Genomic DNA, 24729 nt, shown 5'->3' on the forward strand with positions numbered 1-24729 from the left:
AACCAAAAATAAGTCTTTAAGAAGTCGTAAAATACGGTATCACACAGCTGAAATTTTTTGTAATTTGAAGAAATTGCTGATTATTTATAAAGTAAATATATCTTCAAAAGGTTTGTTTTAATGGAGCACACATCTTTAGCTGTAATTTTAGTTTCTGTATTATTTAGAAACATGTTAAAATTACATTTTAATGAACGACTACCAAAAAGAAGTCTTTAAGAAGTCGTAAATATTGTAATGAATTTTGACAAATTTTATTGTTTTTTGAACCTTTTTAAATTATTTAATAATTTTATCATCTTTGTGAATTATCAGCGAATTTTATTATTGAATATCGCAAAGAATTTTACGATATTTTAAGATTTTTACAATATTGTGTTGCATAACCTCATTTCGGATGAACATTCCGGCAAATTGTTCACAACTCCCAAACATCGTAAGCTTCTCCCTTACCTCATCTTTATGATTCAAATGTATGCAATTGAAGATAAAAATATATTTATACTTTTTAACACAATATGTATCTAACTAATATTTTATTTTAACGAATATTCACATTTCTTAAAAATTATATGCATTCAAGCGAATAATATTTAAATATCTTCAGTTCTTGGAATTCAATTATGGGTACCTGAAAAATATACCCTTTATGACCCTCAGACTTATAAACTGTTAAGGGCAATAAAATTTGCAGTGCGCAGGTAAACTTTTCTCAGTAACTATTTCTGTTTTCCATGAAGTTAACAGGATAATCTTTAAGCTTATTCCATTTCTAAGTAAAAGAACAGATAAGATGTCATAAAAAATCTAAAATATTATTTTATAAATTTCTTTTTGTTTTTAAAAACTCTTATAAAATCTTATAATATCACACGTTTTTTATACTAATAATTATAGAAAGCTTTTAGAGAATTCCTTGTTAGCAATATTTGTTTATTGACAATATTTGTGAATTCTTGCAAAATAAGGTATGCAATTCACAAAAATGGTGGAAAAATCGTCGGTTTTATCACCACTCTTTACATCTGTTGTAAAAATCCCATGGAACGTACAAATTATGCTGATGTAACTGACTAAATTCGTGAATGCGGCTGCTTTTGATCGCCCAAATTAATTTCACTATTTTTATAAAATATTTGAGTAAATTTATATAAATAAAATTCACATTATGCGCTAGTACAAGCATTCGCAAAGCAAATACTTAACATATGAATTAATTTGAGATATAAAAATATTTATTTTTAGTTAAAAATTTTAATAAATAGTCAAAATTTTTATTTGTTCTCAATATATTTGCCATATTATGACATATTTCCTGTCGAGGATATAGTCTCGCATAAAATTATTAGCATATATACGCATGAAATTTTTTATTTCTATATGTGGCAAAAAATTAGTGAATATTTCTAAGAGAAGGGACGACATGAAAACGGAGAACATTTTTGTGCACCCAAAATGTGCTTCACCAGGTAATTTGGAGAGAGAGTGAGTGCAATAAATATGAACGAGAAGGGCAAAAAAGCATACAAAATGTACAAAAATGTTTCACAAATGCAAAATGTTGCAAAAAATTTTTTGCCTAAATCCAGGAATTTTCACGTCGTAAAGTATTACGTAAAGTTGTCAGCTTCGACCAAAAAATGTACTACTTGATGATTCCCAAAGTAATGTTATACGACTACTTTACGTATAAGTTTATGTATTACATTATGTACTACTTTATTTTCGAATGTAGTACATTACGACTACTTTGAGTTGCTTGGGCTAGGAGGTAATTTATGTTCCCCCTCAGAGTACCAGCCTATGTGAGAACAGTATTTATTTTTGGACTAACGAAGGTCGAAAGTTTTAGCTGTTTTGCTTTTTTTTTGCCTTTGCGCCACTTGACGTGGAACACGCTTCAGGGCATTGAGAAGCAATTGCAAAGTGATATCATACATTCAATTATTTTTATTAAATCATAGAGAAGTTCAAGCGAAGTGGGACCAAGAGGAAAAAAATCAATGATCTTCGTCTTCACTTAACTGGCACGTCAATCTGAAAAGGTGTGTAATTTGCGCAGACAGTAGAAAATGGAGTGTTGTGTGTGAATATTTTTGCGAGAGATGGTCGACAAAGAGATTTTCTTCAAATGGTAGAGGCGTGAATTTCAAACTAACAATCAATAAAAGTCATAAACAAGACACTGTCGCTCCAAGGGATAAGAGTTCTTCCAAATGACTGTGAGGAATAGTTTTTTTTTCGTGCCGTTCCACACAAAGTAAATTGAAGATGAAGTTAATAGAATTCCACCACGATGGTGATGTCTTAAGACATTTTGTGCAATTTAGCCCCTCACTTTTTCAATCTTCAAAGCTCCCATCACACGGTGGTGGCACACCTTTTGAAGGAGTTTCACAGAAAGACAAAGGAGTGGAAGGAACGCTAGAGCGAGACTTTTTCTCTATATGAGATTTTCTCAGGAATATTTTTCCTCTCACTGCAATTTATTGCATTGAGACGAAGACGTTTAAAAAAAAAATAAACAGCTAATAACAAGGGGAGTTTATATGAACAAAACTGTTCGGATTATTCGCTAATATTCGGATGATTCTTTAAGAAAAAATAAACATTATTCTAAGCCTAAAAATGTTAAATTCAAGCATAAAAGACTTAAATCAAGCCGAAAAGTAGTAAATTCAAACTGAAGAGTTCTAAATTCAAGCCCAAAAATAGTAATTTCAACCATAAAATTGACTAAATTCATGTCGAAAAATATTTAGTTTTTATTCCTAAATCAGTTTAAATTAAGGAACAAAACTTGAAAAATAAAAAGGATTAATTAAAGTCTTAAAAAAGTATCTACTGAATTCAAACCGAAAAATAGTAAATTAAAGATAAAAATGAGTAAATTCAAGCCGAAAAGTCCTAAAGTCGTTTTTCGAGTTATTTTCGGTTTTGAGTTCTTCGGTTTTTAGCAAAACATATTCATGTGAAATAAAATATTCAGATTTTCGCATAAATCCGGATGATTCGTTTAAAAAAACCAAAATATTCGCCAGATAAACACCCATTGGCTAATAAATAAAATAAAAGGAAATTTAAGAGGCTTGGTATTTTAATCAAATTACATCAAGGAGTTTCATTCACGCTGAGATTTTCTTCTTAAGACAGTGAAAAACAAGAAGAAGAACCCATTAGGTGGGAAGATTGTTACTGGAGTTGGTTCTGCAAGAAAAAAGCCACCACACTTATCAATTCTTCATGGGCAATGCGAGAAAATTCATTTCTTAAATGAGAATCAACAAAACGGAGAAATGGGCAAAGAACATAAATTCATTTAAGTGAAGCCAGTTAATCATTGTTTCTTCATGTACCCATTGCGGGTAAGAAAAGAATTAAATTCAATGTACACGCAACTAAATGGGGGTTTTGACTGGTTCTTCTTTTTCAGTATAAACCCACCCACCTATAAAATGTAAAACACAAAGTTGAGAAGACACTTCTTTGTTGGTATAAATGTGCAACATATTTTTTAATCAGACGGCTAAGGCAACCATCTAATGATCATTCCGCGCGCTCCACAATTCAACTCTTCTTGTGCAATTATCTCTCTTTTTCCTCCACGAAGAAGCCGCGCACTTTTGGTTCTTGTGGAACACACCTCAAAAAGTCTTTTAGGTGAAAGGCTTGTCTGTCTCATACACCCGGCGACCGATAGGCAATCAAAAAGGTTGTCAGAGTGTATTCTCCTCTACATCTCGCAGTAATTAGCTCCTCAATCTGACTTGCTAATTAATAAGAAACATGAAAAATGAACCGAAAAAAAAACCAAGTCAAGGTTTATCTCACTCTCAGTTTACTTTCTCACTGGACTTGACTCCGCACCATTGACTCGTCCAACCACAATTTCCAAGAATGATTTTTTTTATCATCACGCATGTGGGTAGGTCTTTGGTCTCGCCACTATCATCCAACTGTCATATCTGGGTGGGACGCTCCATCACAAGAAAAAGTCTCTCAAAGTGTTCAAAAAAATGTCACATGATTTTCACAAAGAAGAAGACTTTCTTCTCACATCCACAAAACATTTAAGCGTGGGTGGGCGATGTGAAGAAGAAAATCTCCGGCAGTTCATAAATAAAGAGGCGATTTGTTAAATTTGTCCCATCGCAAGGCAATTAACTACCTGATGTAGAAAATTTAATTAGCCAAAGGTATATTCCAACTAATTTGATATCACTGTCACATTTGGAATTTCATCAAAATAATTCAAATTTATTCCCAAAATACTGATTAATCTCAATTTATGAACCAAATTAATTTGCTAGATGTGGTTGACTGTTGAAAGAGTTTCCCCACAATGTGTTTTAAAAGAAAATCCCTTCAACTCTTTCATCGTAGGGAAAATACACGGAAAAGCTGCTCACAGAAAAGGAAAACCAACGGGAGAATGAAGAAATTCAGTTGAGAAAATAAACTCTCTTTTTGCAACGTGAAAGAACCGGAAAATATGGACTCATAATTCAAAAGAAATTCTATTTTAAAACCCACGATGTTTTGAGTTTATGTTTGAGAATTTGATACGGAGGAAAAAGGGATAGAGCAGAGCAGTGCTGAGAGTAAAATCTGGAATTTAACATCATCGTACATACAACTCTCCTTTTCCAGAAGCACCAAACATTGTGTATTAGTTTCTTTTAATGGGACTCGATGTGCTGCTCAATGGGGTGGAGGTGTATTGTAATTAATCGATTTGTTTAAGGGAGATGAGGAAGATTAATTGCTTATTTCTGTTGAAGAATCTTGAAGAGATGAAAATCGTATAGATTATAAAAATTTTTGAACCGTTTTTACTAAAATTAATTTTTTTGAACTGGTTTCGTTTATTTTTAAATTGATCTTGAGCAGTTTTTTAATTAGCCGTGAGTCTTGCCTCAAAGTTTTAAATGAATAGATTTAAAATATTAGGATCCTTGTGAACTGATTTGAAAAATTGTTTTAGACAGACTTTGATTTATTTTAAGGTTTTGGTTAGATTGTGAACAATTTCTAACAATTGAGGGTTTTAATTTTTTGATATTTTTTAATCGATTTTGAACAATTTTGTCTGGTTTTAAAGCTTTTCAACTGAATTTTCAACTGATTTAAAAATAAATAAAGTTTTTGAATAAATTTTAAACAATTTATGAATTCATTTCTGTTATCTTTAGACTGGTTTTGAACAACTTTGGAATAATTTTAAATGTTTTTTTTTTTTAACAATTCTAAATTGTTTTGAACAGATTTTGATTAATTTGACTTTTTATGATCATATTTTAAATAGTTCTTAACCATTCATAAAGTGATTTTCATTGTTTTGCACTGATTTTGAACAATTTTAGTCTGATTTAAAAAGTTTTAAAGTTTTTAACTGAACTGCAATATTTTTCACTTTATTTTTTGAATAATTTGGTTTTTTTAAACAGTTTTTAATGAGAAAAAAATCTTTTTAATTTTCCTTTCAATTTTCTTGAATGAACATCAATTTACTCAATAAAATTCAACATTTTAGTCCAGGATTTAGTCATTTTCAATACATTCTGATGACCTTTTAAGGAGAGTTAGACGAGAGTCAGTAAATCAATCAAACATCACAGAGCTTTTCTGAGACTTTTCAATTGAATTTCAAACAACTTCCAAGCAATAATTTACAGCATACAGCCAATCCCAAACTCCTTCAACTCCCCATTATTCCCCATATAAAACATCGTATTTTAATACAAAGTATTGCTCAATTGTACACAAGTTGCGATTGAATGCAAAAAGAAGTTACCCCTCGGGTGGTATTTAAGTGGTGTAATAAATTCTCGAAAGTTTTGCCAAACAATTGACCATATTACATACAGCATGAAAGATACATTTTGAGAGATGCAATAGAGAGACTAATATTAAATTACAGTAGTGAGATTTTTCTTCATGCATACCGCGTAATTTATCATCAAGGAGTTCCTTTATCTTTTCATACACAGAGGAGCTTTGGCGGAAAGGGGTTGAAGAGAGGAGATGTGAGTGATCTTTTTTTTTTGTCTTTCAAGATCTAGCCAGTGTGCAATGTGCAAGCAGTAATAATAGTTGTTAAGTTTGTAAAAGCAATAAAGGGAAAATGTGCAATGCAAAGTGCATTGAACAATTTACCAAGTCACCCATTTGAGAGAGAAGTCAATGGATAATAAATCCTATTTGATCGTATTCCTATTGCAATTGTTGGACTTTTGCATACACCATGAGCTCCAAGTGTTACATGCAAAGTTTGGAAAATTGCAAAATGCATTTGGATGAACTTCCCTATTCTTATATCCTTTGCGTCTTTGTCATTTCGTTTCAACACAAGAAGGCCACACTTGAGCCAAAGAGAGAGACTTTGTGGCATTAGAGGCGCACACCAAAAACAAATAATTCCAAATAAATTTGTATCATTATTCAATGCGAATGTTTTCTTTCGTCCCTTTCAAAGCCCATTGAATTCATTTTTTTTACTTGCTATACATGCAGTGGAGGAGCTTATAAATGTTAGAAAAGGCAAATAGCAAAAGTCAAGTGGGACAGGTTAACAAAATGTTAATGCCATATTTTTTTTCTCTCTTCACGTACATCTTGTACTTCTCCATTTTAATCTCTCCCTGAATAATGTGGTTTTGTTTGCAGGAAAAAGAATCTTTTGGACATATTACCATAAAAGCCATTTGCACATGGAAAATCAATTGAAACCAATAAATCTCACATAAAGATGGAGTAAAAGCCCAATGAAAATTGTAACACAATGGCAGAGTGGAAAGAAATGTATGTGACTCTCTTTTTTTGGTCTACACACCAATTGTACATAATTTTGTGAGACAGTCAAAGGGGAGAAGCGCGCGGAATTGCGGGAAAAATATTTCTTCACGGTGGTTCAGCCAGAGAAAGTGGAGATTTTCATTCAGCAGCCAAATACCATCGAATAATAATAACAATAATACAAAATGGCATTATGCGGAATGAGTGAGAGGAGCATTGGGTATACGAGAGAACATGAAAGAATTCAACCAAATGATGAAGCCACAAAGCCCATAAATGGACAAAGATCGAAGTAAATTTCCCATTGAAAATGGCAAAAGGAGACATCAAAACAAGCATCTCTTGATCGCACCCAAAGTACCACCAATGACACCACATTTTAGGTGACAATTAAAGCACATTCAAGTCCCATTTAAGCTGTATGTGTTTGTGAATAATCCTCATCATGTGAATAAATCCACCCTGTTTGGTTTAACAATTGGAATATAATAAGAAAATGAAGATTTTATCATATTAAAGAGTCAAAGAAGTCAAAGCTCCTTTGAACATGTCTCTAAGCTTCACATAATCCAATAAAAAGCCCCAATAAAATCACTCTCACTGCCTTTTTCCACCGTGTGATCGCGTGTGAGGAAAACTTTTTACAAAAATTTTGTCGTCATAAATTTTCACGACGAGACACTTTCCCGCGCCCCAAATTTCACCATAGGACGGCACGGTGCGAGATCATCTTCATCGCAGCCAATTAATCTTTCTCTTCTTGTATATGAGCTGTCTTCTAAAAGGCAAAGACTGCATAGCACATCAACCTCTCACTCTCATTTGGCGTCCCATGGTCGTCGCGATGGAAAGTCTCTCGACAATAAACTATTGAAAATTATTAGTGTAATCAAATTAATAGTCTGGAAAAGGTTGCTCTTGAATGCCTTTCGTTTGTATGATGGTGATAGAGACAAATTAAGCATTAACCATAATACAAAATACAGTGATATGCTGCTTTAAAATATTGTTTTCTTTGGGAAAAAGATTATTTTTTCATTTACTTATTGTTATGTTAATTTTTTGTGATAAATTGAAAGAAATATGTGAATTTTTGTTGTTGATTTATGAGTTAAGTTAACGCCTAAAAGATATTGTCTGAATTGTAAGAATTTTTTTTTAGTAGGATTCAATATAAAAAGTTTTAAAGAAAAGTTAAATTCTTTTAATGAAAATATAAGACATTCAAAACCAAGGGGTGTTTATCTGGACAAAATTATTCGGATCTTCGGAAATATTCGGTTTATTCACTAATATTCGGATGATTCGCCAAGGAAATTCAAATATAGGTCTAAGCCTAAAAATGTTAAATTCAAGCATAAAATCGCTTAAATCAAACCGAAAAGTAGTAAATTCAAGCCGAAAAGTTCTAAATTCAAGACAAAAAGTTGTAAATTCAACCCCAAAAAAGAATAAATTCAAGCCAATTTGGTTTTCAGTCCCAAAACAGCTCAGATTGAGAAACAAAATTTATTTAAAAAATTATGAAAGCCTAAAAAAGGACTAGATTCAAACCGAAAAGTAGTAAGTTAATGCTAAAAAGTAGTAAATTTAACCCAAAAAAGATTAAATTCAAACAAAAATTCCTAAATACGTTTTTGAATTTTTTTCGGTTTTTAGTTTATCGATTTTTAGCAAAAGATGTTCATGTGAAATCAAATATTCAATATTATATTAAATGGAAATCAATTCTCATAAATCTAATATCATTTTTAAGTCAATATTAGGCCCTTATTTTTCCATAATTTTCTACATTTAAAGTCTTAATAATTTTAATTAATAGTTAATTTAAAAAGACACTAGGAAGTCAAATTGGGCCCCATTTCCCTGACAAGGAATGGTCAAATAATTTTTCAGATCTTCAGAAATATTCGGATGATTCGCTTAAAAAGTCAAAATATTCGCTAGATAAACACCCCTTGTTCAAAACTTATTACAATAAAAAACATTAGAAATTTAGAAATAAAAAATATATAGTGGGAGTCAAACTACACTTTAAGTAGGAGTGGTCTGCAGTTAAATTGCAGGCCTGAGGAAGGAGAAATAAAGCTCCGAAACGTAGCAAAAATAATAAAAGGGGAGTTTAAAAAAAAAGTCAAATCCCGCATTTGACTCTCACAGTATTGAATATTGACCGAATTTCCAATATTAAAAAAATATACAAAAGTAAATATTAAGAGAAGGAAATCTTAGAAAAAAAAACTTAAACAATTTTTAAAAAAAAATCTTTTTCACAAAATTCCAAAGCGGACCATCACTATAAAACAAAAATCAAGCAGTTCATTAAGAAAACTGAGAGCCTCTGTACTAAAAATGAATTAAATCGAATTTTATTTAAAGAGAAATGATTTTTAATCACTGAACTTTCATATATAGTTCATTAATCAAACCCAAGTCCTTGCTCTTTGTAGTTCCATCACCAGATGGCGTTCCAAGCACATTTGCAAAAATTGATTAAAACGATTAAAACCAAAATTTGAATGAAGAGAAAATGCTAAAGTTTCCCAATAAAATGGATCCATTAAGTCAACATTCATTATGTTACTCAATATTGACCCCTATCGTCTCATAAATTCCTTTAATGAAAATATTCAAATCACTCTCACCCGTGAGATGGTACAGTTCACTTTCATTTATCTTCATTCTACCGGAATTCATGACAAGTCAAATTAGAGCAGTTCACTATACCCGTCAGCATTCCATTTTGGTTAAAGTGCAAAATTCTTCGTTTTTTTTTACACGAAACATTACACAATGCAAAATTGTTTCGTATTAAGGAACCCCCATCTTCATCTTTGGAGATTGAGATGATACCCTCAAAACTCTTTTTTAGCTGGTAATTGTTACGTATTACGGGGAAAGTTTTGTAGTATTAAAAATTGTATCAGGGGGCATCTGTGTGGCAACGAGAGAACAGATTTTGGAGCACAACCATCAGCATGATTCAGTTGAATTGAGATGATCGAAAATACATCATCGATTGATTCAGTTGAAAAGTGAATTGGTACTTTGGTGCGCGGTGAGAAAGTGCATAAGAAGCTGAGGAATTATGTAACTAATTTTTAAGTATCGCGCTGTATTCCCCATTTGTCTGACGTGCAAAGAAACCCACAATAGATGAGAAATTTTCATCGTCATCATTGACACAATCTATCACGTGGATTATCGACGTCTTTTCCATCCACCATCCAAATTAAACTCTTAATTAAGCTGTTATTTAAGTTTTATACCTCCACATAGTCGTACAAAAAATCCTACAATCATAAAAGGGCTCATTTCGCTCGCGCACGGAAATCCAACAATATCAAATATTGCCACAATCCATTTTCTTTTGCGTCTCGCTTCTTTTTTTGTACCAACTACACCTAAAGGCCAAACTTTGAGATTATTCACTCTGCTCTTGGCTTTTTTTTTTGTACACCTTCTTGCACCATGAGTGATGGGGAGAGAATAAAAAAGTAAACGTGAACAGCACTATTAATACTTAATAACATTATTTAGCGGAGAGAACACTGTGAGACACCTACAAAAAAAACTAAAGCAATTTCAGATCAGTCCAAGTGAGTGCAAGACTTTGGGAGTTTAATGAAAATGTCTAACAAACAACAAATTAAAATTCTAATTAATACCAACTACAATACACAGAGCTCCCTCCTCCTTCAGCACTGACGTCCACGCTCATTTTTGTCTTCTCAACGAAACTTTTGTGGGTAATTGAGCACATTGGCAGACGATGGAAGAAAAATTGTGTTGCGGACTTAAAAAATTAAAACACATCGCTATTGTGTTTGTTTCTCCCAAAGACCAATTAATAATTGAACAGTGAAAGTATAACCAAATTATGCTTAATCTGCTTCTCAAATTGCACACGCAAAAAAAAAAGAATTATATTTTCTTTAAAAAAAAAGTTATTTCGCAATGGGAATTTAAAATTTATATATCACGGCGTGAGGTAGGTTGTTTTGAAGGTGGAAATGGTGTTAAAAAAATCGGAGAAGTACCGAAAAGAAAGCCTAAAAGCGCCTGATGAAGAAATTAAATAAAGCAGAACATCGCTGGAATTTTGAACATTTGTGAATGTTTGTCTTGTGTGAAACGTTAGAACTTTTTTTTAAATAAAATTGTTAGATATTCTGAGACAAATGATTGAATTATTAGTTTTTTAAAAGTCAGGAACAAACATTTTTCAAAGTTAGAAATAAAATCAAGACTAATTAAATACTTAAGGTTAGTTTTCTTAAATTCTAAATAATAGGTTATTTTTTTTCGTAAAAAAATTCTAACGTAAAATTAAATAAACGTTAAACATTCAAAACCATAAAAAATTAATAGACGTGAAAGTTCTAAAGCAAGTTAATTGTTTTTAGCTTCTTTAAAAATGTCTATACATTAGAAATTTTAGATCAATACTGAACGTAAAATTTTCTCAAGAAAATTATTCATAAACAGAACTTTAAAAATTTTGAATTAAAATTCTAATAATTAAGACTTCTTTAACAAAGAATAAGCCTTAGATTTTGGTAGAGAAAATATATTAGTTAGGAATTCTAACAAAAAAACTTCAAACAATCAGGTATAGTATTCTCATAAAAAAACTTTTCTCTTCTAGGGGAGACCGGGGTTAAAAAAGTCACTTAAGGGTTTAGAAAAAGCTCAAAATATCATATTTCCCAAATAGATAAAATGAAATGTATAGCTCATTTCTTTAGGAAATTTACTGCCCTACAACTCTTTCTCAGATCATTTTGTTCTATCTAGCTAGGAAATATGATATTTTAAGCTTTTTCCAAACCCTTAAGTGACTTTATTAGCCCCGGTCTCCCCTAATAATTAAAAAATTATTGTAAAATTTTGACAAATAGACGTTTTAAATCGTTCTTTGGTCGTTCTAGAAAAGAAAAACAACGAATTTTTCAGTCAGAAAGTTAAAAAGATCTTTGAAGAGGCCTGGAAAAGTAATTTTCCTTCAAAAACCTAATTAAAGATAGAAATAAAATGTTAAAATTCTTTAAGATTTTTCCCAGAATACCAAAAATCTTATAAGTAACAAATTGTAAGAAAAAAAAAGATTTATATCAGAATTAATCCCAATAAATCAATTTATATAACAGAATCGGAACTTTTTCAGTGAGAAAAAGAAAACCAACGTGCCCTCACGTCCTTCTATTGTTTTTCCCATAAAGGTAAATATTTTTCCTACTTTGCAATTTCTCCCACAAAAGAACCTCAAAAATGGGCCAAATACGTAAAAAAAATGCTTCTCACTGCATTCTTCTTGGAAAGCACGTCGATGTAATTAAGGTTTTTTGTTGTAAATAATTGCAAATGGAATTCGATGGGGAGAAAATGATTCGAGTTATTGGAAAATCAAATGGAGTTTCACTTCCCACCTTCTTTTTTACTGTAAAGACTAAAAATGAAAGAAAAAATATTGGAAAATGTTGCTGATTTTCACAACTTCTTCGCTCACGCATTTTTCTGCGTGAGAATATTGCAAGAGTATTTTTTTCTTCTTACCAAAGAGAGAAAATCTTCATGTTGCAAATGAAGATATATGTACACTACCCTAAAAAAGTTTCCGGGCAAGCAAAAATGGGGTATTTTTGAAGGCAAATTTCAAGTGGCTATATCTCCGGCTGTGGTCAACCGATTTTCAAAAATTTATTAGTTTTGAAAAGGTACATTTCTCACCTTTCCAAAACTGGTAAATTTTTGAAAATCGGTTAACCCGTTATTTATTGGCAGCCATTTTGGTAAAGCTAGGATAAAGCCTATTTTTCACGATTTCACAAATTTTGACTTTGACCTCTTGCATCTCGGCCGCCAGTGCACCGATTTTGATGAATAGATAGTCGTTGGAAAGGTAATTTAATTCCCTTTCCAGATATGCTAAATTTTTGAAAATCGGTCAAGCGGTTCGGTTGTAACAGTCATTCTAGTGAACTATAGTGAAAAAATACACTTTTGACTATATCTCAGCTTAGGGTTGACCGATTTGGACAAACTCGGATTCAAATGGTAGCTAATAATGCCCTCTAACTTTTAAAAAAAATTTCATCCCGATCCGTCACGTGGTTCTTTTTTAATGTTTTTTCATGTGACCCCCTTATGTTACAAAAAGTGTACCCTAACTTCATTCGCTTCCCAGATTTTTTTATAAATTACACCTGGCTCAAATTTCATCAGAATTAATAGTACATATTATCATCTAACTTTTAAAAAAAATTTCACTCAAATCCATCAAGGGGTTCTCCTGTAATGTCAATTTTTGTGAAGCTATGACCCATTTTTGCGTTAAAAGTTGTCAATTTGACTTGAGCAATCCATCAGCTTTTGAGCGTGATTTGACTCAAATCCTTGTTAAATCGTCTTAAAAATGTTAGTAAAGATGTCCTGGACCTTATTTTGATTTGTTATCCCCATTTAATCAAAAAAAAAAAATTTCACGATTTTTCGCCCAAAATCTTAATATTACCAACCTCAAGAGCCACAATATGAGTATTAGCAGATTTCAAGTTAGGAATTAATTATTTTTATTTAGAATCAAATCCCATTGGCATAACAATATAAAAGAAGGTCAAGGATGTTTATACAAATATTTTAAATACAATTTGAGTCATGATTTATGGGGGGGAGGGGGGGTATAACAGGTAAAAGACAAAAATCGCGCATAGCTTCACAAAAATTGACATTACAGGAGAACGCCTTGATGGATTTGAGTGAAATTTTTTTTAAAAGTTAGATGATAATATGTACTATTAATTCTGATGAAATTTGAGCCAGGTGTAACTTATAAAAAAATCTGGGAAGCGAATGAAGTTAGGGCACACTTTTTGTAAATAAGGGGGTCACATAAAAAAACATTAAAAAAGAACCACGTGACGGATCGGGATGAAATTTTTTTTAAAAGTTAGAGGGCATTATTAGCTACCATTTGAATCCGAGTTTGTCCAAATCGGTCAACCCTAAGCTGAGATATAGTCAAAAGTGTATTTTTTCACTATAGTTCACTAGAATGACTGTTACAACCGAACCGCTTGACCGATTTTCAAAAATTTAGCATATCTGGAAAGGGAATTAAATTACCTTTCCAACGACTATCTATTCATCAAAATCGGTGCACTGGCGGCCGAGATGCAAGAGGTCAAAGTCAAAATTTGTGAAATCGTGAAAAATAGGCTTTATCCTAGCTTTACCAAAATGGCTGCCAATAAATAACGGGTTAACCGATTTTCAAAAATTTACATGTTTTGGAAAGGTGAGAAATGTACCTTTTCAAAACTAATAAATTTTTGAAAATCGGTTGACCACAGCCGGAGATATAGCCACTTGAAATTTGCCTTCAAAAATACCCCATTTTTGCTTGCCCGGAAACTTTTTTAGGGTAGTGTATATAAAATGCAGTGATATCACAAAAAAGGCATGGAACCAACATTTAATAGAGACGTTAATTAATTTCACTCTGTGCATTAATAAGATGCTGTCACATATTTCCGTAATTAATTGGTTAGAGTGCCTATTTAAGCTAAGGTAGGTAGGTATGTATACAAAATGCGTGAGTCTCGTAAATGATATTCCATATACATTTTATACAATTGTTAATGCGTGTTTTTCCTTTCTTTTTAAGACACTTTGTCGCACGTGAAAAACGAGTTCTTACTAATCTTTTCACCATCCTCATCCATTTGAGGGACAAGTGTTACAAATCACCTGATACTTTGTATAAAAGAGTTAAAATGTCTTCTCTTTCCCGGGGAAAAAGGGCAGAGTGTTGATTTAATAATTAATCACCCATTAATTTGTTTCTCTCTCTCTGCTATGTTGACTCAAGCGCATAATCTCATGCACTTTTTGGAGAGCATAAAAAAATATACTATACACATATAAAAGTAAAATATATAAAAATGCATAGATATATACATTACATATACATATAAAAATGCAAAGATAAAAATTAAATATAGCATGGATGGAACAGTATAAAGCGAAAGAACGGTAAGTAAAACTTACGGGCTGTGATTCTTTCTTGGTCAGTGAAATGTGAAGATGGCTGAAAATTGAGGATGGGCAAATTTTGAGGAGAGACTTACTCGCGAGCCGAATCACAGCCAACGCGCTGAAATTTTGAAGAAAGTTTGAATCGTGGAGGGCGTTGGCTGTGATTCGGCTCACGAGTAAGTCTCTCCTCAAAATTTGCCCATCCTCAATTTTCAGCCATCTTCACATTTCACTGACCAAGAAAGAATCACAGCCCGTAAGTTTTACTTACCGTTCTTTCGCTTTATACTGTTCCATCCATGCTATATTTAATTTTTATCTTTGCATTTTTATATGTATATGTAATGTATATATCTATGCATTTTTATATATTTTACTTTTATATGTGTATAGTATATAAAACGCCCCGCTTCGCGGGGAGTTGGACTTATGCAACTCAAGTTATGACATGTTAACTTTAAAACGCGATATCTCCGGAACGGCTACATAGATTTTTTTCATTTTTGGCATGGAGCTAGATAATATAGTCAGCTATAACATATCAAAAAATGAAGCAATTCTATAAGGCGGTGCTCGAGATATTCATCGAAAACTCATCGAAAATTTTGTTTTCGATTTTAGCGCCACTTGCGGTCATTTTTTGAACTTGCGATGTTTCGAGCAGTTGTAGGGCTCGTTAATATCTTTCATTTGAGCCCGAGTTGATCAAAATCGGTCAAGCCGTTCTCGAGTTATGGCCGATTTTCGATGAAAATTTGTGACGGCCATATTGGCTAAACGGCTTGGTCGATTTTCGAAAATGACATATCGTTGGAAAGGTCTTGATGGCCCCTACAACATACTAAAATTTCAGACCTCTAGCTATAATAGGGGCTGAGATATATGCAAAACAAAATTTTGAGGTTATTCAAAATGGCGGTCGGGGGGGTAGGGGGTTGGATTTGACTTCATAATCGGATGTCTTCCACCCGATATATGAACTTTGCCTTTGACCGCAAGTCTCTATCTATTACCGTTCTCACGCAATGTAGCGTTATATTCCGGCCGGACGGACGGACGGACGGACGGACGGCCGGACGGACCAATTTTTGGCGCCACCGTTTTTTGGAATGTAGGGACCCTAATTCGTGCTCATCCCAAGTTTGAGCCCGATCTGACGACTTTGCATTTTAGAGTGTACACAGAAGCTGTGCTTCTTTGAAGAAAGAATCACAGCTAAAACTTATGCATGGCAAAGTTGAGTTAATTGTGAAAGAAATTCCTCATCAAATTATGCTGCCATGAAAGATTTGTTTTTATTGAAGGAAATCTCAAGAGCTACATGTGCTCCATGTGAGATGATTGAAGATTAACAAAATGGTGTGGATTTATCTTCTCTCTTTTTTTTTCGCGCTCACATTGAGGGAAATAAAATGCAACATTGTGGAAAATTATGCTTCACGGGGCTGCATGTGTGTTAGCAGTGTTAGAAGACCGCATTAACAGAAATCTTGCATGTTTGTTTACAATGAAACACGACTCTGATCATTTTGTTAGATGGTAAAGAAATGCACCGAAAGACGGCGGAATTGTGCAATTTTTCACTTTGACGGAAGTCTCGAAATGTTGTTCCCCTTTTTGTACTCTAAAAGCACCATTATGTACATACATATATGCAGCTTTTTTTTGCCTTCAGGCACATCACATACAGAGAAAATCTAAAATATCTTTTCCAATCCAATAAAAATTCCATTGTAATTTTCTTAAACACACCACGAAATATTAAACTGCAAGACAATAAACAAACATTGACTATTTTGACCTAAATTTTCAGAGTTATTTTGTACGTGGATTTGTTAAATTGTAGGATGATTTCTCAATTTTTTCCCGCCATTATCTTCTAAACACCATCGCGCAAAGAGAAAAATTCCTCTAATTTCAAAAACCCACCCAAAGAGCAAGAAATCAGTGAAATTGATTTCATGACTTTACCACCACGGAGACAAATCAAGAAAAGGAGAAAAAAATAAATAAATGAAAACTTGTGAAATCCATGGGGAGAAGAGAATAATAATGAAACATTTTCAATTTGAACCTCCCGCGGTCAAGACAATTTTGCAACTCAATTCGAGGCAAAAAAGTGGCACATTCATCACAGAAATTTTTATCTCAATATAGACACACCACACACGTCTTTTCTCTTCGCTCAAACAGCTCAAACTTATTTCCAAATCATTCCAATGACAAATAAATTAATTAAAAGATCTCTTACTGGCTTGTGTGTGGCGTTGTACCTGAGAAATTTCGCGAAATTAGAGTCAGTTGAATTGCCTCTGGGTAAGCGATAAAATATAAACCTTTGATTTGGTTTTAATACGCCAAAAGTGATAAATTGCTTCTTCTCCCGACACTTTAGTGCTCAATCGAAGAGAAAAAAAACGAAAATATAAAATGATCGCAATTGCTACTAGGCGAATTTTTTCTTCATCTCACCTCTTCAAATCTGATAAAAATTTCGCCTATTGCGGCCTAGGAGAAGATGCAAAAAGCAATTGGCCTAATGCTTGCTCTAATTTTTTTTCTAATCTTTTTAGCGATAAAGTAAATCCGCAATTAAAATAAAAATAGTAGAGCAATGTCAGCTTAAAGGTTTTTTAGAAGATGTTTCTCTTTTGGTCAACAAGGGGTCATAAATTAATTAATGATTTCCTCGTAGACTTATAAAGTTATTTGGAGGTTAATTTCACCTTAATTTCTTAGTAAGGTTAACTCATTTCCGAAGAGAATTTTTTAGAAATGTTAGAGTTATAGTTTTTATTAATAGTTTTCATAAATTTTTGTTCTTTTAGTGAGAAATAAGATGTAGGTCGTTGCGGCAATCAATAGAGCACTTAGCTTGTATCTAGGAAATCGTCGGTTGGAGTAAAGAACCGGTGAAAAATTACGCGCCCCTTTTCCAACATAAGTGAAATTAACTATTAAGTCTGGCCTAGTCAGTCTTTAGCCTGTTTAAGGTTTTCAGGCTAGGCTTCAGTTTTTTAAAGATAACCTGAAGTTTTTTTTTTAAATTATTCTGAATCATATCTGATTGCATTTTTTGTTGATTTTTAGGAATTTCCGAAAAATCATCCAAAAATGCATTCAGTTCTGATTCAGCCTGATCTAACTTTAAAAGCCTGACTTATTAAAACTTAAGCCTGCTTTAAAAAAATTAGGCTTCACTGAAAAATTAAGATCTAGCAAAGTAAAACTAAAATGCTACTTAAAAACCTAGCCTTAACATAAGAAACCTAAGTTGGACTTAGTTAGTCAATTCCTCTCTGTGTTGGCAATTGGTTAACAAGACAATCTCCACACTAAACCGTATAAGCCTATAGGAAATATTGCCAGATTATTTCATTGCAGAAATCCCATCACCTGACAATTTTACAAGGCTTACAAAACCAATTTTAAAGCTTTGCAATAATCATATCTTTTAAACTTACAAGCTATTGAGACAGCGAGCTCTCTAAACTTTCGCGATTCATTTGCTACAATGCAATAAAAGCTAACATGTTACAAGGAATTGTCTCCTAAATAGATCGGCAACAAAATGCAATTCTCAGAGTGATCCCCACTATACATTTTAATCTCTGAACTTTCCCACAGCAACATCTTCTCGTGTTTTCATGGTACAAAACATAAGAAATTTAGCCCATATCTCAGACACAAAATCTCTTTGGAAAAAAAGGGTCTCCAAACGAGCGAAAATGCGTGTGATGTCTTTTCATGTAAATTTCTCTGTCTCTCTCTCTTCCTCTTTTACTTGTACCTTCTTCATGCTTTTGCTCACTTTTTCTGTACATTAAACAAATTAATAAGACACCCATCATTTGCCTTAACCGAAAGAAAATTAATGAGAATTGCCAGAGAATTGTGTGTATGTGTGCGCAAAAAAAGAGGCCTCTTCCATTGCAAATTTCCCTTCACTCGTAACAAATTTATTTCCTGGATATCTTATCAAATCCCCTCAACTTGGCGTAAGCTGCACCTTCAGAAGCACAACGCTTTCAATTCTTACACCATCATCACGATTGAAGCCACATCCCGGGGACAATTTTATGTGAATTTTGCGTGTTCTTCGCCATTTTTGCTTCACGTTCAAAATTGCAGCGAATGGTGAAAAAAATGTTAACGTGAAAATTAATCAGGCACACACCGTGCACAATTTAGATCTACTTTTTCGTACATTAAATGAACATTAAATGGAAATTCATGTTGAAATTCCCATGTGCCACACCTTTCTTCATGAGTATACTACCTTAAATACTCTGTTGGCTTTGTTAACAAAATAAACACAAATTGTAATTAAAATATCTTGTTTTTGGTGAGTATATTAATTTCCTTTTTTCAGGGCATGTCTTGGCAGCGATATTTCCTAAAGACACAATACAGGGAAAGAAAAAAACTTTGACCCTTTCAAGTTAAAAGGGCGCTCAAAAAGGCAGACAATGCACCACGAAAAACGTGAAAATACGCGGGAGTGAAAGAACTTTCTTCTTGCACAACATCCCGCAATGGAAGGTTTAGCATCACACAAAAAATCAATTAAAGTCACTCAAATTTCATTTTCATCACCACACACACGGCAATTTCCTCCGCGTACACGCAAAAAGAGGCGTCTTTTTCGCATCTTTTTTTTTCTTTCTTTTTCTTTTACTAAATCATCAAACTCATTAGGAGTTCTTCTCACACACGTGGGAATACAAGACATGGCGGAAAGAGTGAGATTAATTTCATCAAAATACATTTTCTTCACTAAAACACCACGACCACATAGAAGGTAGCAAAGAGAGCCTTCTCGCAAATGCTGTATCTACATTTTCAAGATGGTCATGATTTATATAAAATTGTGTATATGTTGAGATTGCTATATATAGCAATTCTTATGGTTAGTAACATTTCTTCTCACTTGTATCAAATGTCAGTTTTAATTGATGCCTACCTAAGATGCAAGACAAGTAACTTTGGCTTCCTGCAAAATTTTATTCACTTTTCATGTGCAATGATGATCAGTTTTTTTTATTGAAAAGTAGTACCTCTCACGTACATAAATAAAATGGTTGTCTCAGAAAAAGATACAAAGAACAGTTTTGAACGGAAGTTATGGCGGAAAAACAAGGGAGCACTTTGAAAGGTCATCAGAGACTTTTTTCTATATATTTTGTATAGAATTGAAAGTAAAAGTTGTTGTTCAGCTAACCCATTAGTTTCCGTACCTAGATACGCTAATAATTTTTTTTAAAAATTGTTTCAGCTAGTCAAAGAGATTATTTCCTATATATCAGAATTATTTTTGGATTTGTCGTTTTCGAGATATACAATTCCGGGAATAACCCATTTTGACCTCTTCCGGATATCCTGAAGAGGATTTTGTTTATTTTTTTGCATCTTCCGCAATTGGAAATAAAACTTAAGTATTAAAATTATTAAAAACATTCACGGTTTTGTGAAATTTAAATCCAGGAATTTACCAGGAAGCTCCCGGATTAAAAGTGAAGAAGTTATCTAAGTACGGAAAAATCTTATCCGTTTTAGCTATGAATCCACTTTTCCTTAATTGAACGATTATCTAGAATAACCATAGAGTCTAACAAGTCACAGAAAACCTTGCCCAGAATTTTCGCTTAGAAGACTAACTTCTGGTCCTTAATTGGTTAACTGAATAAACGCCTCTCACCGGAAGGATTGTGTTGGGATGTTACCTTTGAGATGATGTTGAAGAAAAGAAATAATTAGAATTGGGTGATCTTCTCCTTTCCCCTTCCCTTCCTCCTCTCCTGTACTGTCCCTCACGTACCTTTGAGATGATGTTGAAGAAAAGAAATAATTAGAATTGGGTGATCTTCTCCTTTCCCCTTCCCTTCCTCCTCTCCTGTACTGTCCCTCACGTACCTTTAACGAGAAAATAGAGATTATTGGAGCCTTTCCTCCGGTTCGAAAGACGCCGGAATTCTTTCTTGAAGGCTGCCAAATTTCTCTGCAGATTCTCAGGTTTCCCAGGTACGGTGGCACTTGAAACTCCACCAGCACGGCACACACAACTTGGGGATTTTCCCACACTTCCAATTAAGCAAGAAAATTGGGAAATTAGGGGAAAATTAATTTATTTGACTTTGAATTGGCGGGACAACTTCTTTATTCTCAATCACTTGGTAACAACTGTAAAATATTCAAATTTCTCTTTGTGATTGCCACAAAGGATAAGTTTGTCTATTTCCCGCACTATTTCAATTTGGCGCCACTATGCAGGGGATTTGCCATAAGAATTGGCGCCAACACACTGCGGGGGGAAATTCCAGCATCCTTGTGCATCTCCGAGACTTCCTGCCTTGCACTGGAAATCCTTCTAGGTGACGAAATGTCCTCTCATGCACTCCTCGTGCAATCAATTTGCTGACCTTGTGCACCTTTCCGATTCCACAGCATTGACAGACAGCTGCGACATCTCCTCGGAAGTTTTCCCACAGCACGTTCAGTCCGTGAATGGGTTGGTGTTTACATTGTAAATTTCCGTGAATCAACGTCAAAGTTGGGATGCAGACGGAAAGATTCTTCTCATCATTGTGAACTTCCTGCTGTTCCATCCCTGCCGGAGTCGATTCTGATCGTCTGACATCATCGAGTTGTGGCAGTCCAGCTGGCATTGGGACTGCTGGGCGCTTGCAATTGCTGCCGAAGCGCATATTTCTGATCGCAACCCTTCGAATAGACGAATAAAGGTTAGAGTTTACTGTCGGATACTCACGGGATTCCATCCATCCAGTCCAGCAAACTGCAGATGTGAGGATACACAGCTGAGAGGGTCTCACGCAGATGTTCCTCCACCAGGCTTCAGAGGAAAACTTCAGCCGTCCCTTGTGTGTCCAACAGAGCCAGACATTGAGGAGATCCCCCACGGAGATGCCACTTGATACCCAGTCTGCTGGATTTCGTGTTGTGTGCAGGTATCTCCAATTCCCAGTCGCTGTCAGTTGTGGGATCACGGTAAGACAATGCCTCACAAAGACCTTGCAATCAGTAGGAGATTTGACTTGCCACAAATTTATACACAATTTCTTCCAACAGCACGGGATGTCACTTTTGGCTGGATCTCGCGCAGAACTCCACAATTCCAATCTTCCGGAACACAACACAACGAAGCTGAGTTGAGACATCTTTCCCATTCCGGGAGTTGAATGCAATCGCCATTCCGGGAAAGAAAATTGTCTGACTGTCGCTGACTTGATGGATGTAAATTGATATAATGTTTCCGTGCGTGGCAAATAAATGAGGAAAACAGTCCCTTTTGATTTGCCTTTCATTTGACTGCTTTCATCCTCTGTCTGCTGGTCGGGACCAGCAACTTCAAAGTACGATGAGCATGGAAGAGGGCTGCGGGGGGAATCCAATGCGGATGTGACCAGTTCCCGCAGACCAGTCAAACGGTGGGGGATGAGTGCAACACGCCCCATCATTGACCTTCCGGACATGCTCAGATTGATGTTATGGGTTTGTGATGACAACATGATCTCATCCAACACCGAGTGATCGCGACATTGAATCCCAAGTAGAACACCGAAGAGAATTGGCCAGTTCCAGAGGGCAACATGAAGCGCATCTCGTGTATGAAGAGATGAAGATTTTGTGTCAGGAAATGTGACAAAATGCAACTGTGCAAATTTTGTCGGGACGAAGCAATCCCTTGGGTCTTTTTCTTCAACACTTTTGAGACTGAAGAGCAATGTGACTTGGGTCCGTGATGAGGAGAATATCCGGAATTCCACAAGACGACAGACCGTCTTATCCTTGAGCATCGAAACTGACTGGCAATTGTGCTTCTCCGTGACAATCTTTGCTGGGAATGTTTCGGAATTTGCTTCGCATTGTAGCTCATCAGCTTCCAGAGGGAATGACAAGATTGTAACCCTGTCCAACTGTTCCGTGAGTAGGATTTGTGGAGCAGCAGAATCCGTATTCCTTGGATTAGAGATTGCCATTGCGTATGCGTCATCCGGGAATATTGTGGGTGGACTTGGGTTATTCAGTGCATGGTTTGCGGGACGAATTGCATCATTCCGAAGTGCTTCCGGATGGAATGCCCACTGGAGCCAAGTGATGTGCAATTCTCCGCAACAATTGCAACGTGATGATGCACACAAGTCCTTGGAATGCCTGGGGTTCAGGCCATTGATTGAATGATGGTTGGAATTGCCACTGCTCGCAGATGGGAATCGCGCAGTAGCCGATGTGGACGATGAGGTCGCTTCCGACAACCTTTCTGACCAGTTCGGTGCTGCTTGGGTTGACGGAATGGATTTCATCTCCGGAGGTTTAAAGGGTATTGGAGGTTTGTCGGATTTGGCAATTTCACACATCTCTGAACCCGCGGGAGGGCTGAAGATGGTTTGCGAGCTGGACATTCCTTGCCACCGAATCCTTGAAGCCAAAGTGAGTAAATTAGCTTCAAAATGTCCAAGATTCCTTTCGCATTCCTCTTCCAGCATTTCATTTGCAAATTGCCGTTGTACCTCACGTTCATGTTGCATTTCATCCAGCTTGAGCTGCAATGACGTGAATACCTCCGTGATGCTGTTGCCTTTGACGTGGAGTAGCTTCGTGTGCGTGCAAAGGGATGCCAGCTGATGCTCACAGGAGTCCAAATCCTCCAGGATGTCGTGGAACTCATTTGATTGTCTCCCTTTTTCCCCTGAAGAATGTGCGCGATGCTCAGTCGGCTGGTTGAATATCTCACGCAATTTTGGGATTGTGCTCAAACTGCCCTCAATTTCACTAAGAGCACAGGGAAGAGTGAGCAGGGAGAGATCGTGCGTGTATTTGTCCACCGTCCTTTTGATTCTGGCGACCTTCATCCTGTGTAATTCTAGCAAGGCAGCACCACGCCGATTTGTACTCATCGCTTGAGGCTATGCTGACAGTCACGGGCTTCTTGGAGTCACTGGCACTCACTGGATGTTCTAAGCCCGGCGGCAGAGGATTTGATGGTTTCTGTACCGCCGCTGGTGAACACTGTCGAAGGACCAATTGTTGGGATGTTACCTTTGAGATGATGTTGAAGAAAAGAAATAATTAGAATTGGGTGATCTTCTCCTTTCCCCTTCCCTTCCTCCTCTCCTGTACTGTCCCTCACGTACCTTTAACGAGAAAATAGAGATTATTGGAGCCTTTCCTCCGGTTCGAAAGACGCCGGAATTCTTTCTTGAAGGCTGCCAAATTTCTCTGCAGATTCTCAGGTTTCCCAGGTACGGTGGCACTTGAAACTCCACCAGCACGGCACACACAACTTGGGGATTTTCCCACACTTCCAATTAAGCAAGAAAATTGGGAAATTAGGGGAAAATTAATTTATTTGACTTTGAATTGGCGGGACAACTTCTTTATTCTCAATCACTTGGTAACAACTGTAAAATATTCAAATTTCTCTTTGTGATTGCCACAAAGGATAAGTTTGTCTATTTCCCGCACTATTTCAATTTGGCGCCACTATGCAGGGGATTTGCCATAAGAATTGGCGCCAACAGATTGTTTGCCACAATTCTTATAATTAGTTTAATGAAAATTATAAGAAAAGTTTCTCAACAAAAATTAGCCCATATTTCAAAAACTTAATTAAATTAATGAAATAAATCATTTTCACTCAAACTGGAGAAAGTAATTATAATAAAAATATATAAATATAAATGCAAATAAAGACAGTAACCTTTTGGCGCCCCGCGAAGCGGGGCGCCTTATATATAACATATATAAAGTATATAAATATAAATGCAAAGTAAAATATAACGGTAATATATATATATATATATATATATATATATATATATATATATATAGCTGCAAAGTATAGATTAAGCAGAAAAGGGAATGTACATGGTAAGTGCT

The 24729-nt window shown here is 34.9% G+C and overlaps 1 protein-coding gene and 1 long non-coding RNA gene across 3 annotated transcripts in view; one reads left to right on the forward strand and one right to left on the reverse strand.

Annotated features, from left to right (window-relative positions):
• Nucleotides 1-24729, reverse strand: part of LOC129788275 (klarsicht protein) — a 166813-nt gene that overhangs the window by 52683 nt on the left and 89401 nt on the right. The window lies entirely within an intron of this gene.
• Nucleotides 1840-7988, forward strand: LOC129790658 (uncharacterized). The gene is made up of 2 exons (XR_008750600.1): nt 1840-2045; nt 6667-7988. It is a non-coding gene; the product is annotated as an uncharacterized LOC129790658 (long non-coding RNA).

The sequence above is a fragment of the Lutzomyia longipalpis genome, chromosome 1, assembly GCF_024334085.1.
Source record: "Lutzomyia longipalpis isolate SR_M1_2022 chromosome 1, ASM2433408v1".
Classification (NCBI taxonomy): Eukaryota; Metazoa; Arthropoda; class Insecta; order Diptera; family Psychodidae; genus Lutzomyia; species Lutzomyia longipalpis.